Source organism: Salvelinus namaycush, unplaced genomic scaffold, assembly GCF_016432855.1.
Source record: "Salvelinus namaycush isolate Seneca unplaced genomic scaffold, SaNama_1.0 Scaffold33, whole genome shotgun sequence".
Taxonomy (NCBI): Eukaryota; Metazoa; Chordata; class Actinopteri; order Salmoniformes; family Salmonidae; genus Salvelinus; species Salvelinus namaycush.
In genome coordinates, this window is record NW_024060230.1 from 52,029 (window position 1) to 62,500 (window position 10,472).

Sequence of the window (10,472 nt, forward strand, 5' to 3'; positions counted from 1 at the left end):
CAGATCGATGTGTACTATGGTGCATTGAGCTGGGACTGCCCCAGCAGAGCTCCTGATTGACATGTATACTATGGTGCATTGGGCTGGGACTGCCCCAGCAGAGCTCCTGATTGACATGTGTACTATGGTGCATTGAGCTGGGACTGCCCCAGCAGAGCCCCTGATTGACATGTGTACTATGGTGCATTGAGCTGGGACTGCCCCAGCAGAGCCCCTGATTGACATGTGTACTATGGTGCATTGAGCTGGGACTACCCCAGCAGAGCCCCTGATTGACATGTGTACTATGGTGCATTGAGTTGGTTGGAACCTCTCTAGTGCATTGACAATAAACAATGATTCATTTAAGATTGACTTCGAGTGTCCCTGTGTAAGAATTTCCATGACAATGGAGTGCTGCATCAGATGACCTGGCCTCCACAATCACCCGACCTAAACCCAATTGAGATGGTTTGGGATGAGTTGGACCACAGAGTGAAGGAAAAGCAGCCAACAAGCGCTCAACATAAGTATCCTTCAAGACTGTTGGAAAAGCATTCCTCATGAAGCTGGTTGAGAGAATACCAAGAGTGTGCAAAGCTGTCATCAAGGCTAAGGGTGGCTACTTTGAAGAATTTAAAATATAACATATATTTTGATTTGTTTAAGAGTTATTTGATTACTACATGATTCCAAATGTGTTATTTCATAGTTTGTTGTCTTCACTATTTTACTACAATGTAGAAAATTGTAAAAATAAATAAAAACCCTTGAATGAGTAAGTTTGTTCAAATTTTTGACTGGTACTGTAGGTATATATATATATATATACACACACACACAGGCCCTGGCCAGAGCCTGAGGGCGATGTAGGAGTCAATCCATCATCTACATGACAGGGATTGGTTCATACATTGTGATACTGTACAGATACATGACAGGGACTGGTTCCTACACTGTGATACTATACAGGTATGCCGGCGATGACAGAAGTTTCTACATAAATCAATGGACCACAACCATGTCAGTGTGTTCTATTTTTGGAAGTCAGAGATCTGGTACATGAAGAGATACCTGTTCAAACAAACCCACGTCCTGCAGTGTTCTGGATCTCCTGAGAGATTTCCAGTGTTTAGAACAAACAAACCCACGTCCTGCAGTGTTCTGGATCTCCTGAGAGATTTCCAGTGTTTAGAACAAACAAACCCACGTCCTGCAGTGTTCTGGATCTCCTGAGAGATTTCCAGTGTTTAGAACAAACAAACCCACGTCCTGCAGTGTTCTGGATCTCCTGAGAGATTTCCAGTGTTTAGAACAAACAAACCCACATCCTGCAGTGTTCTGGTTTAGAACAAACAAACCCACGTCCTGCAGTGTTCTGGATCTCCTGAGAGATTTCCAGTGTTTAGAACAAACAAACCCACATCCTGCAGTGTTCTGGATCTCCTGAGAGATTTACAGTGTTTAGAACAAACAAACCCACGTCCTGCAGTGTTCTGGATCTCCTGAGAGATTTACAGTGTTTAGAACAAACAAACCCACGTCCTGCAGTGTTCTGGATCTCCTGAGAGATTTCCAGTGTTTAGAACACGTCCTGCAGTGTTCTGGATCTCCTGGGAGATTTACAGTGTTTAGAACAAACAAACCCACGTCCTGCAGTGTTCTGGATCTCCTGAGAGATTTCCAGTGTTTAGAACAAACAAACCCACATCCTGCAGTGTTCTGGATCTCCTGAGAGATTTCCAGTGTTTAGAACAAACAAACCCACATCCTGCAGTGTTCTGGATCTCCTGAGCGATTTCCAGTGTTTAGAACAAACAAACCCACGTCCTGCAGTGTTCTGGATCTCCTGAGAGATTTCCAGTGTTTAGAACAAACAAACCCACGTCCTGCAGTGTTCTGGATCTCCTGAGAGATTTCCAGTGTTTAGAACAAACAAACCCACGTCCTGCAGTGTTCTGGATCTCCTGAGAGATTTCCAGTGTTTAGAACAAACAAACCAACGTCCTGCAGTGTTCTGGATCTCCTGGGAGATTTACAGTGTTTAGAACAAACAAACCCACGTCCTGCAGTGTTCTGGATCTCCTGAGAGATTTCCAGTGTTTAGAACAAACAAACCCACGTCCTGCAGTGTTCTGGATCTCCTGAGAGATTTACAGTGTTTAGAACAAACATACCCACGTCCTGCAGTGTTCCCGATCTCCTGAGAGATTTCCAGTGTTTAGAACAAACAAACAATTACAGTACATATACACACACACCGGTATGTTCAGTGCCTTATATTCAGACCACTTGACTTTTTCCACATTTTGTTACGTTTCAGCCTAAAATTGATTACATAGTTTTTTCCCCTAATCAATCTACATAAATTACCCCATAATAACAAAGCAAAAACAGGTTTTAAGAATTGTTTGCTAATTTATTCAAAACAAAAAACTGAAATAATAAATTTCCATAAGTATTCAGATTCTTTACTCAGAACTTTGTTGAAGCACCTTTGGCAGTGATTACAGCCTCGAGTCGGCTTGGGTACAAGCTTGGCACACCTGTATTTGGGGAGTTTCACCCATTCTTCTCTGCAGATCCTCTCAAGCTCTATCAGGTTGGATGAGGAGCATCGCTGCACAGCTATTCTCAGGTCTCTCCAGAGGTGTCCGATTGGGTTCAAGTCCGGGCTCTGGCTGGGACACTCAGGGATATTCAGAGACTTGTCCTGAAGCCACTCCTGCATTGTATTGGCTGTGTGCTTATGGTTGTTGTCCTGTTGGAAGGTGAACCTACACCCCAGTCTGAGGTCCTGAGCATACTGGAACTGGTTTTCATCGAGGATCTCTCTGTACTTTTGCTCTGTTCATCTTTGCCTCGATCCTGACTAGTCTCCCAGTCCCTGCCGCTGAAAAACACCCCCACAGCATGATGCTGCCCCCACCATGCTTCACCGCAGGGATGGTGCCAGGTTTCCTCCAGATGTGACGCATGGCATTCAGGCCAAAGAATTCAATCTTGCTTTCATCAGACCAGATAATCTTGGCTTTTGGCAAACTCCAAGTAGGCTGTCATGTGCCTTTTACTGAGGAGTGGCTTCCGTCTGGCCACTACAATAATTGGTATGATTGGTGGAGGGCTGCAGAGATGGGTGTCCTTCTGGAAGGTTCTCCCATCTCCACAGAGGAACTCTAGAGCTCTGTCAGAGTGACCATCAGATTCTTGGTTCCCTCCCTGACCAAGGCCCTTCTCCCCCGATTGCTCAGTTTGGCCCAGCGGCCAGCTCTAGGAAAAGTCTTGGTGGTTCTAATTTTTTGATACCCTTCCCAAGATCTGTGCCTCGACACAATCCTGTCTCGAAGCTGTACGGATAATTCCTTCGACATCATGGCTTGGTTCTTGCTCTGACATGCATTGTCAACTGTGGGACCTTCTATAGACAGGTGTGTGCCTTTCCAAATCATGTCTAATCAATTGAATTTGCCACAGATGGACTCCAATCAAGTTGTAGATCTCAAGGATGATCAATGGAAACAGGATGCACCTGAGATACATGTAGAGTCTCATAGGAAAGGGTCTGAATACTGACGTAAATAAAGTATTTCTGTTTTTTATTTTAATAATTTGGAAAAAAAATCTAAAAACCTGTTTTCACCTTGTCATTATGGGGTATTGTGATGTCATTAGGGGGTATTGTGATGTCATTATGGGGTATTGAGATGTCATTATGGGGTATTGTGTTTAGATTGCTGAGGATTGTTTTCATTTAATCCATTCTAGAATAAGGCTGTAACGTAACAATATATGGAAAAAGTCAAGGGTTCTGAATACAAAAACATAAACGCAACACGTAAAGTGTTGGTCCCATGCTTCATGAGCTGAAATAAAAGATCCCAGAAATGTTCCAAAAAGCTTATTTCTCTTGAATTTGGTCAGAAATGTGTTTACATCCCTGTTAGTGAGCATTACTTCTTTGCCAAAATAATCCATCCACCTGACAGGTGTGGCGTATCAACAAGCTGATTAAACAGCATGATCATTATACAGGTACACCTTGTGCTGGAGACCAAAAAAAATGCCAATCTTGAATTGTGCAGTTTTATCCCACAACACAATGCCACAGCTGTCTCAAGTTTTGAGGGAGCTGAATGATCACCAGAGATGTTGCCTGAGAATTTGGCAGTACGTCCAACCGGCGTCACAACCGCAGACCACGTGTAACCACGCTAGCCCAGGACCTCCCCATCTGGCTTCTTCACCTGCAGGATCCTCTGAGAACAGCCCCCTGGACCGCTGATGAAACTGAAGAGTATTTATGTCTGTAATAAATACCTTTTGTGGGGCATGCCCAGTCATGTGAAATCCATAGATTAGGGCCTATTTTATGTATTTAAATTGACTGATTTCCTCATATGATCTGTAACTCAGTAAAACCAATGAAATAGTTGCATGTTGTGTTTATATTTTTGTTCAGTATATATACAAACACACTGTTCTACTGTTTGCACCCAGGAAAACACACAAACACACACTTACACTTACACACACACACACTTACACTTGCACCTTCGCTGCAGACCAGACCCTTTCATTTTAACTAGACTAAGATGGCTCCTGTAGAGAGAGAGAGAGAGAGAGAGAGAAAGAGATAGAGAGAGAGAGAGAGAGAGAGAGAAAGAGAGAGAGGTTTGATTTTGAGGTAGAGCGGTAGAGAGAGAGTGGTAGAGAGAGAGACAGAGAGAGAGAGAGAGAGAGAAAGAGAGAGAGAGAAAGAGAGAGAGAGAGGCAGAGAGAGAGAGGTAGAGAGGTAGAGAGAGAGAGAGAGAGAGAGAGAGAGAGAGAGCTTATTTATTTTAACTTGTGTGCTTTATCCATTTGTACATTGTTACAACACTGTATATATATAATATAACATTTGTAATGTCTTTATTGTTTTGAAACTTCTGTATGTGTAATGTTTACTGTTAATTTGTATTGTTTATTTCACTTTTGTATAATATCTACCTCACTTGCTTTGGCAATGTTAACACATGTTTCCCATGCCAATAAAGCCCCTTGAATTGAATTGAATTGAATTGAGAGGTAGAGAGAGAGAGAGAGAGAGAGAGAGAGAGAGAGGTAGAGAGAGAGAGAGAGAGAGGTAGAGAGAGAGGGAGAGAGAGAGAGAGAGAGAGAGAGGTAGAGAGAGAGAGAGAGAGAGAGAGAGAGAGAGAGAGGTAGAGAGAGAGAGCGAGAGAGAGAGAGAGAGAGAGAGAGAGAGAGGTAGAGATAGAGAGAGAGAGAGAGAGAGAGAGAGAGAGAGAGAGAGAGAGAGAGAGAGAGAGAGAGAGAGAGAGAGAGAGAGAGAGAGAGAGGTAGAGAGGTAGAGAGAGAGAAGGGCTGGGGAACAGTTGTTCCATTGTCTTCATCCACATTCTGTTAAAGTTTTATATAAGAACGCTCGGTTCACTGTGAGAGCCAACCAACAAACTCATTTAGATCCTACAGCCTGAGCCTAGTGACAACTCTACAACTCCTGTTTGTCATCTAAATACTCCAGAGTGGTACTGTGGTTGTCAGAGCTCCGGTCAGTCTGATGCAGACAGAGGGGTCTTTAACATCTCATGGCACCCTCTCAATAGGTCTCATTCTCCCTGTAAGGGGAGCTCGCTGTCGGAAACACACAGTTCCGATGGTGGTGTTATCCACTCACTCTGAAGGTGATACCTGTGTGTGTGTGTGTGTGTGTGTGTGTGTGTGTGTGTGTGTGTGTGTGTGTGTGTGTGTGTGTGTGTGTGTGTGTGTGTGTGTATGTGTGTGTGTATGTGTGTGTGTGTGTGTGTGTGTATGTGTGTGTGTGTGTGTGTGTGTGTGTGTGTGTGTGTGTGTGTGTGTGTGTGTGTGTGTGTGTGTGTGCGTGCGTGCGTGCGTGCGTGCGTGCGTGCGTGTGCGTGTGCGTGTGTGTGTGTGTATATACAGCTGTGAGTGGTGACAGCCCTTGTAATAGAGGTGACAGGTTCATGTGAAAGCTAGGGGTCGTGGGAATGATAGGGGTCAATGGAGGAGATGTCAGGTTTATTAGGAGGTTTTCATGGTTCAATGGGTCTAATGTTTTATTGGGCTCCTGAGTGGCACAGCGGTCCAAGACCCTGCATCTCAGTACTAGAGGGTCACTACAGACACCCTGGTTCCATTCCAGGCTGTATCACAGCGGTCCAAGACCCTGCATCTCAGTACTAGAGGGTCACTACAGACCCTGGTTCCATTCCAGGCTGTATCACAGCGGTCCAAGACCCTGCATCTCAGCACTAGAGGGTCACTACAGACACCCTGGTTCCATTCCAGGCTGTATCACAACCTGCCGTGATTGGGAGTCCCATAGGGCGGAGCAAAATTGGCCCAGCGTCGTCCGGGTTAGGGGAGGGTTTGGCCGGTGTAGGCTGTCATTGTAAATAAGAATTTGTTCTTAACTGACTTCCCTAGTTAAATAAAGGTTAAATAAAATTAAATACATTTAAAAAGAAGTACTTGTAAAATGGCTGTACATGGTGTAGTAACCAGGGTCTGAGGGGAGACTGTCATAGACTAAAATACTACACGGTGTAGTAACCAGGGTCTGAGGGGAGACTGTCATAGACTTCTGTACTACATGGTGTAGTAACCAGTGTCTGAGGGGAGACTGTCATAGACTTCTGTACTACATGGTGTAGTAACCAGGGTCTGAGGGGAGACTGTCATAGACTAAAATACTACATGGTGTAGTAACCAGTGTCTGAGGGGAGACTGTCATAGACTTCTGTACTACAGGTGTCTAGAAATACCTGCTGCTGTCAGTCAACACACAGAGGGTCTGAGGGGAGACTGTCATAGACCTCTGCACTACAGGTTTTTAGAGACTCACAGAGCGATGACAAGAACATGGAAAGTCATATAGTAAGTCTACATAATGAGAATGATTCCATAAAACACTTAGTCACCGTTAGTCACAGTTAATCACTGTTAATCACCGTTTGTCACAGTTAATCACCGTTAATCACCGTTGGTCACCGTTAGTCACAGTTAATCATCGTTAGTCACAGTTAGTCGCTGTTAATCGCCGTTAATCACCGCTAGTCACGGTTAGTCACCGTTAATCACAGTTGGTCACCGTTAATCACCGTTAGTCACCGTTAGTCACCGTTAATCACCCTTAGTCACAGTTAATCACCGTTAGTCATCGTTAGTCACCGTTAGTCACCGTTAGTCACCGTTAATCACCGTTAGTCACCGTTAATCACCGTTAGTCACGGTTAATCACCGTTAGTCACCGGTAATCACCGTTAGTCACCTTTAATCACCGTTAGTCACGGTTAGTCACCATTAGTCACGGTTAGTCACAGTTAATCACGGTTAATCACGGTTAATCACCGTTAGTCACCGTTAGTCACGGTTAATCACCGTTAGTCACCGTTAGTCACCGTTAATCACCGTTAGTCACGGTTAATCACCGTTAGTCACAGTTAATAAATTCAAACCATAACACTAGTAAAGGGGGCCCAGTTCTTCTGTCAGGGGACATATGTTCTCTCAGCAGTCTAGTGGAGAACAGAACAGAGTTGCACAATCAGGATGATTTCAACATGTTCTTACATTCACTTTCCACTTCACTACTATGATCTGAAAGAAATCAATTGCATGTTTTTCAGTTATGTTCGGCTGTTCTCTCTGATCAGTTGTGAGTGTGAGACCTGTTATGTTCGGCTGTTCTCTCTGATCAGTTGAGAGTGTGAGACCTGTTATGTTCGGCTGTTCTCTCTGATCAGTTGTGAGTGTGAGACCTGTTATGTTCGGCTGTTCTCTCTGATCAGTTGTGAGTGTGAGACCTGTTATGTTCGGCTGTTCTCTCTGATCAGTTGTGAGTGTGAGACCTGTTATGTTCGGCTGTTCTCTCTGATCGGTTGTGAGTGTGAGACCTGTTATGTTCGGCTGTTCTCTCTGATCAGTTGTGAGTGTGAGACCTGTTATGTTCGGCTGTTCTCTCTGATCAGTTGTGAGTGTGAGACCTGTTATGTTCGGCTGTTCTCTCTGATCAGTTGTGAGTGTGATAGCCGCTCCATTCATAACCACGCTTTGCTTTTGATTTGATCGAGTTGCATTCCCTGATTTCCCTCATCTTCCCCTTCCTCTGTTGCCCATCTGCTCTAACTGTGTTTAAAAGTGTTAAGAAGTGATGAAATCAACATAGTTTTCTTTTTTCATCACGGCCAGAATTCAGCCACAGTCTGAACAAGGTATCACATTAGAATGTAGTACTTGATTTAATGAACTTAGTGCCTGATTCAATTTTCTCTCTTCCTGAAAATGTGATTCCTTCTCCAGCTAACTCAACACCATCAAACCAGCAAAGAGAAATTGATGCTGGCAGCCATATTGTAAGGAAACCTCTGTGTGTGTGTGTGTGTGTTGTAAGGAAACCTCTTTGTGTGTGTGTGTGTGTGTGTGTGTGTGTGTGTGTGTGTGTGTGTGTGTGTGTGTGTGTGTGTGTGTGTGTGTGTGTGTGTGTGTGTGTGTGTGTGTGTGTGTGTGTGTGTGTGTGTGTGTGTGTGTGTGTGTTGTAAGGACACTCAGCTCACTATAATAAACGGACTGAAAGGGGGATTCTGAAAGACGTATTCAGCAGTCATATTAAAGGAAACATTCCTCTGAGATTTAGGGGCTTTTAGCTATGTTTCTAACAGGGAGCAGAGAGGTGGACACACACACACACACACACACACACACACACACACACACACACACACACACACACACACACACACACACACACACACACACACACACACACACACACACACGCGCACAGTCGGCCCTCGGTAGAAAACGGCCACATTTCAATATCATTTTGTTCCCTGGCATCCTGTAAGAGGATTGTCTTTCGTTTTTGAGGTCTCAACAACAACTTACATTACTGAGCTTGGCAACGGTCAGCGCCAAGGCCTTGCAAAATTCTTAATTCTCTCTCTGTCTTTTTTTTCTCTCTGTCTTTCTCTCTCTCTCTCTCTCTCTCTCTCTCTCTCTCTCTCTCTCTCTCTCTCTCTGTCTTTTCTCTCTCTCTCTCTCTCTCTCTCTCTCTCTCTCTCTCTCTCTCTCTCTCTCTCTCTCTCTCTCTCTCTCTCTCTCTCTCTCTCTCTCTCTCTCTCTCTCTCTCTCTCTCTCTCTCTCCCTCTCTCTCTCTCTCTCTCTCTCTCTCGCTCTCTCTCTCTCTCTCTCTCTCTCTCTTCTTCCCTCCTTCTGTTGTCCTACAGAATAACAACAGAACATGCCAGGACAGGACCTGAACCATCCCCTGACAGTAGTTAGTTAGTTTCTGAGGATTAGGAGTGACAAATAACCTGTTAGGTCTGTGACTTACTGGATCTGTGCTGAGGTCATCATGGTCGGGCCGGGAGCCAACCGGGGCTGTGGTGAAACTGGCAAGCTATTTTCAGTTCAGCAGGTGCCCAGAGAAGGGAAGGAGGAGAGAGAGAGGGACTCAGTGAGCATAGCCTTGCTATTGAGAAAGGCCTCCGTAGGCAGACCTAGCTGTCAAGAGAAGACAGAATGAGGTGGAAACTGAGCTGCACTTCCTAACCTCCTGCCAAACGTATGACCATATTAGAGACACATATTTCCCTCAGATTAAACAGACTCACAAAGAATAAAAAAACAAACAAATCCAATTTTGATAAATTCACATATTTATTGGGTGAAATGCCACGGCGTGCCATCACAGCAGCAATGAGGGTAGTAATTAGATGTAAATGCAACTCAGTCTCTTCTACAGTAATGTTCTGGTTACAGGAACATTCATTCTTATATAAAACTTTAGCAGAATGAAGATGGATGAAGACAATGGAACAACTGTTCTCCTCCTCTCTCTCTCTCTCTCTCTCTCTCTCTCTCTCTCTCTCTCTCTCTCTCTCTCTCTCTCTCTCTCTCTCTCTCTCTCTCTCTCTCTCTCTCTCTCTCTCTCTCTCTCTCTCTCGCTCTCTCTCTCTCTCTCTACCTCTCTCTCTCTCTCTCTCTCTCTCTCTCTCTCTCTCTGGGAACCTGTTCTGCCTTTGTATTAAGTATGTTATTGTAGAAGAGTATATATATATATAATTGAGACTAAATTGTTTTCCTGTCTCTCTTTCTCTCTCTCTTCCCCTCTCTCTGTCTCTCTCCCTCTCTCCTATCTCTCTCTTCCTTCTCTTCCTTCCTCTCTCTCTCAATTCCATTTCATTTCAATGTAACAATTGGAAAACATTGTATTTCTCTGAACTCCCTATCAATCTTCATTTACTTCATCAGGTCAAGTCAATTAAGAACACCTATGAACAGAGTGCTTGTGTGCTCAATAATTCACACTAATTACTCATGAGAACTCTACAAGAGCAGACAGAGGGACATGGCTGGTACAGACTTCAGAGTAACGCTCTGTCTCCTAGGTACCAGGCTGTAGATTAAAGCAAGGTAACAGCTGACTGTAGATTAAAGCAAGGTAACAGCTGACTGTAGATTAAAGCAAG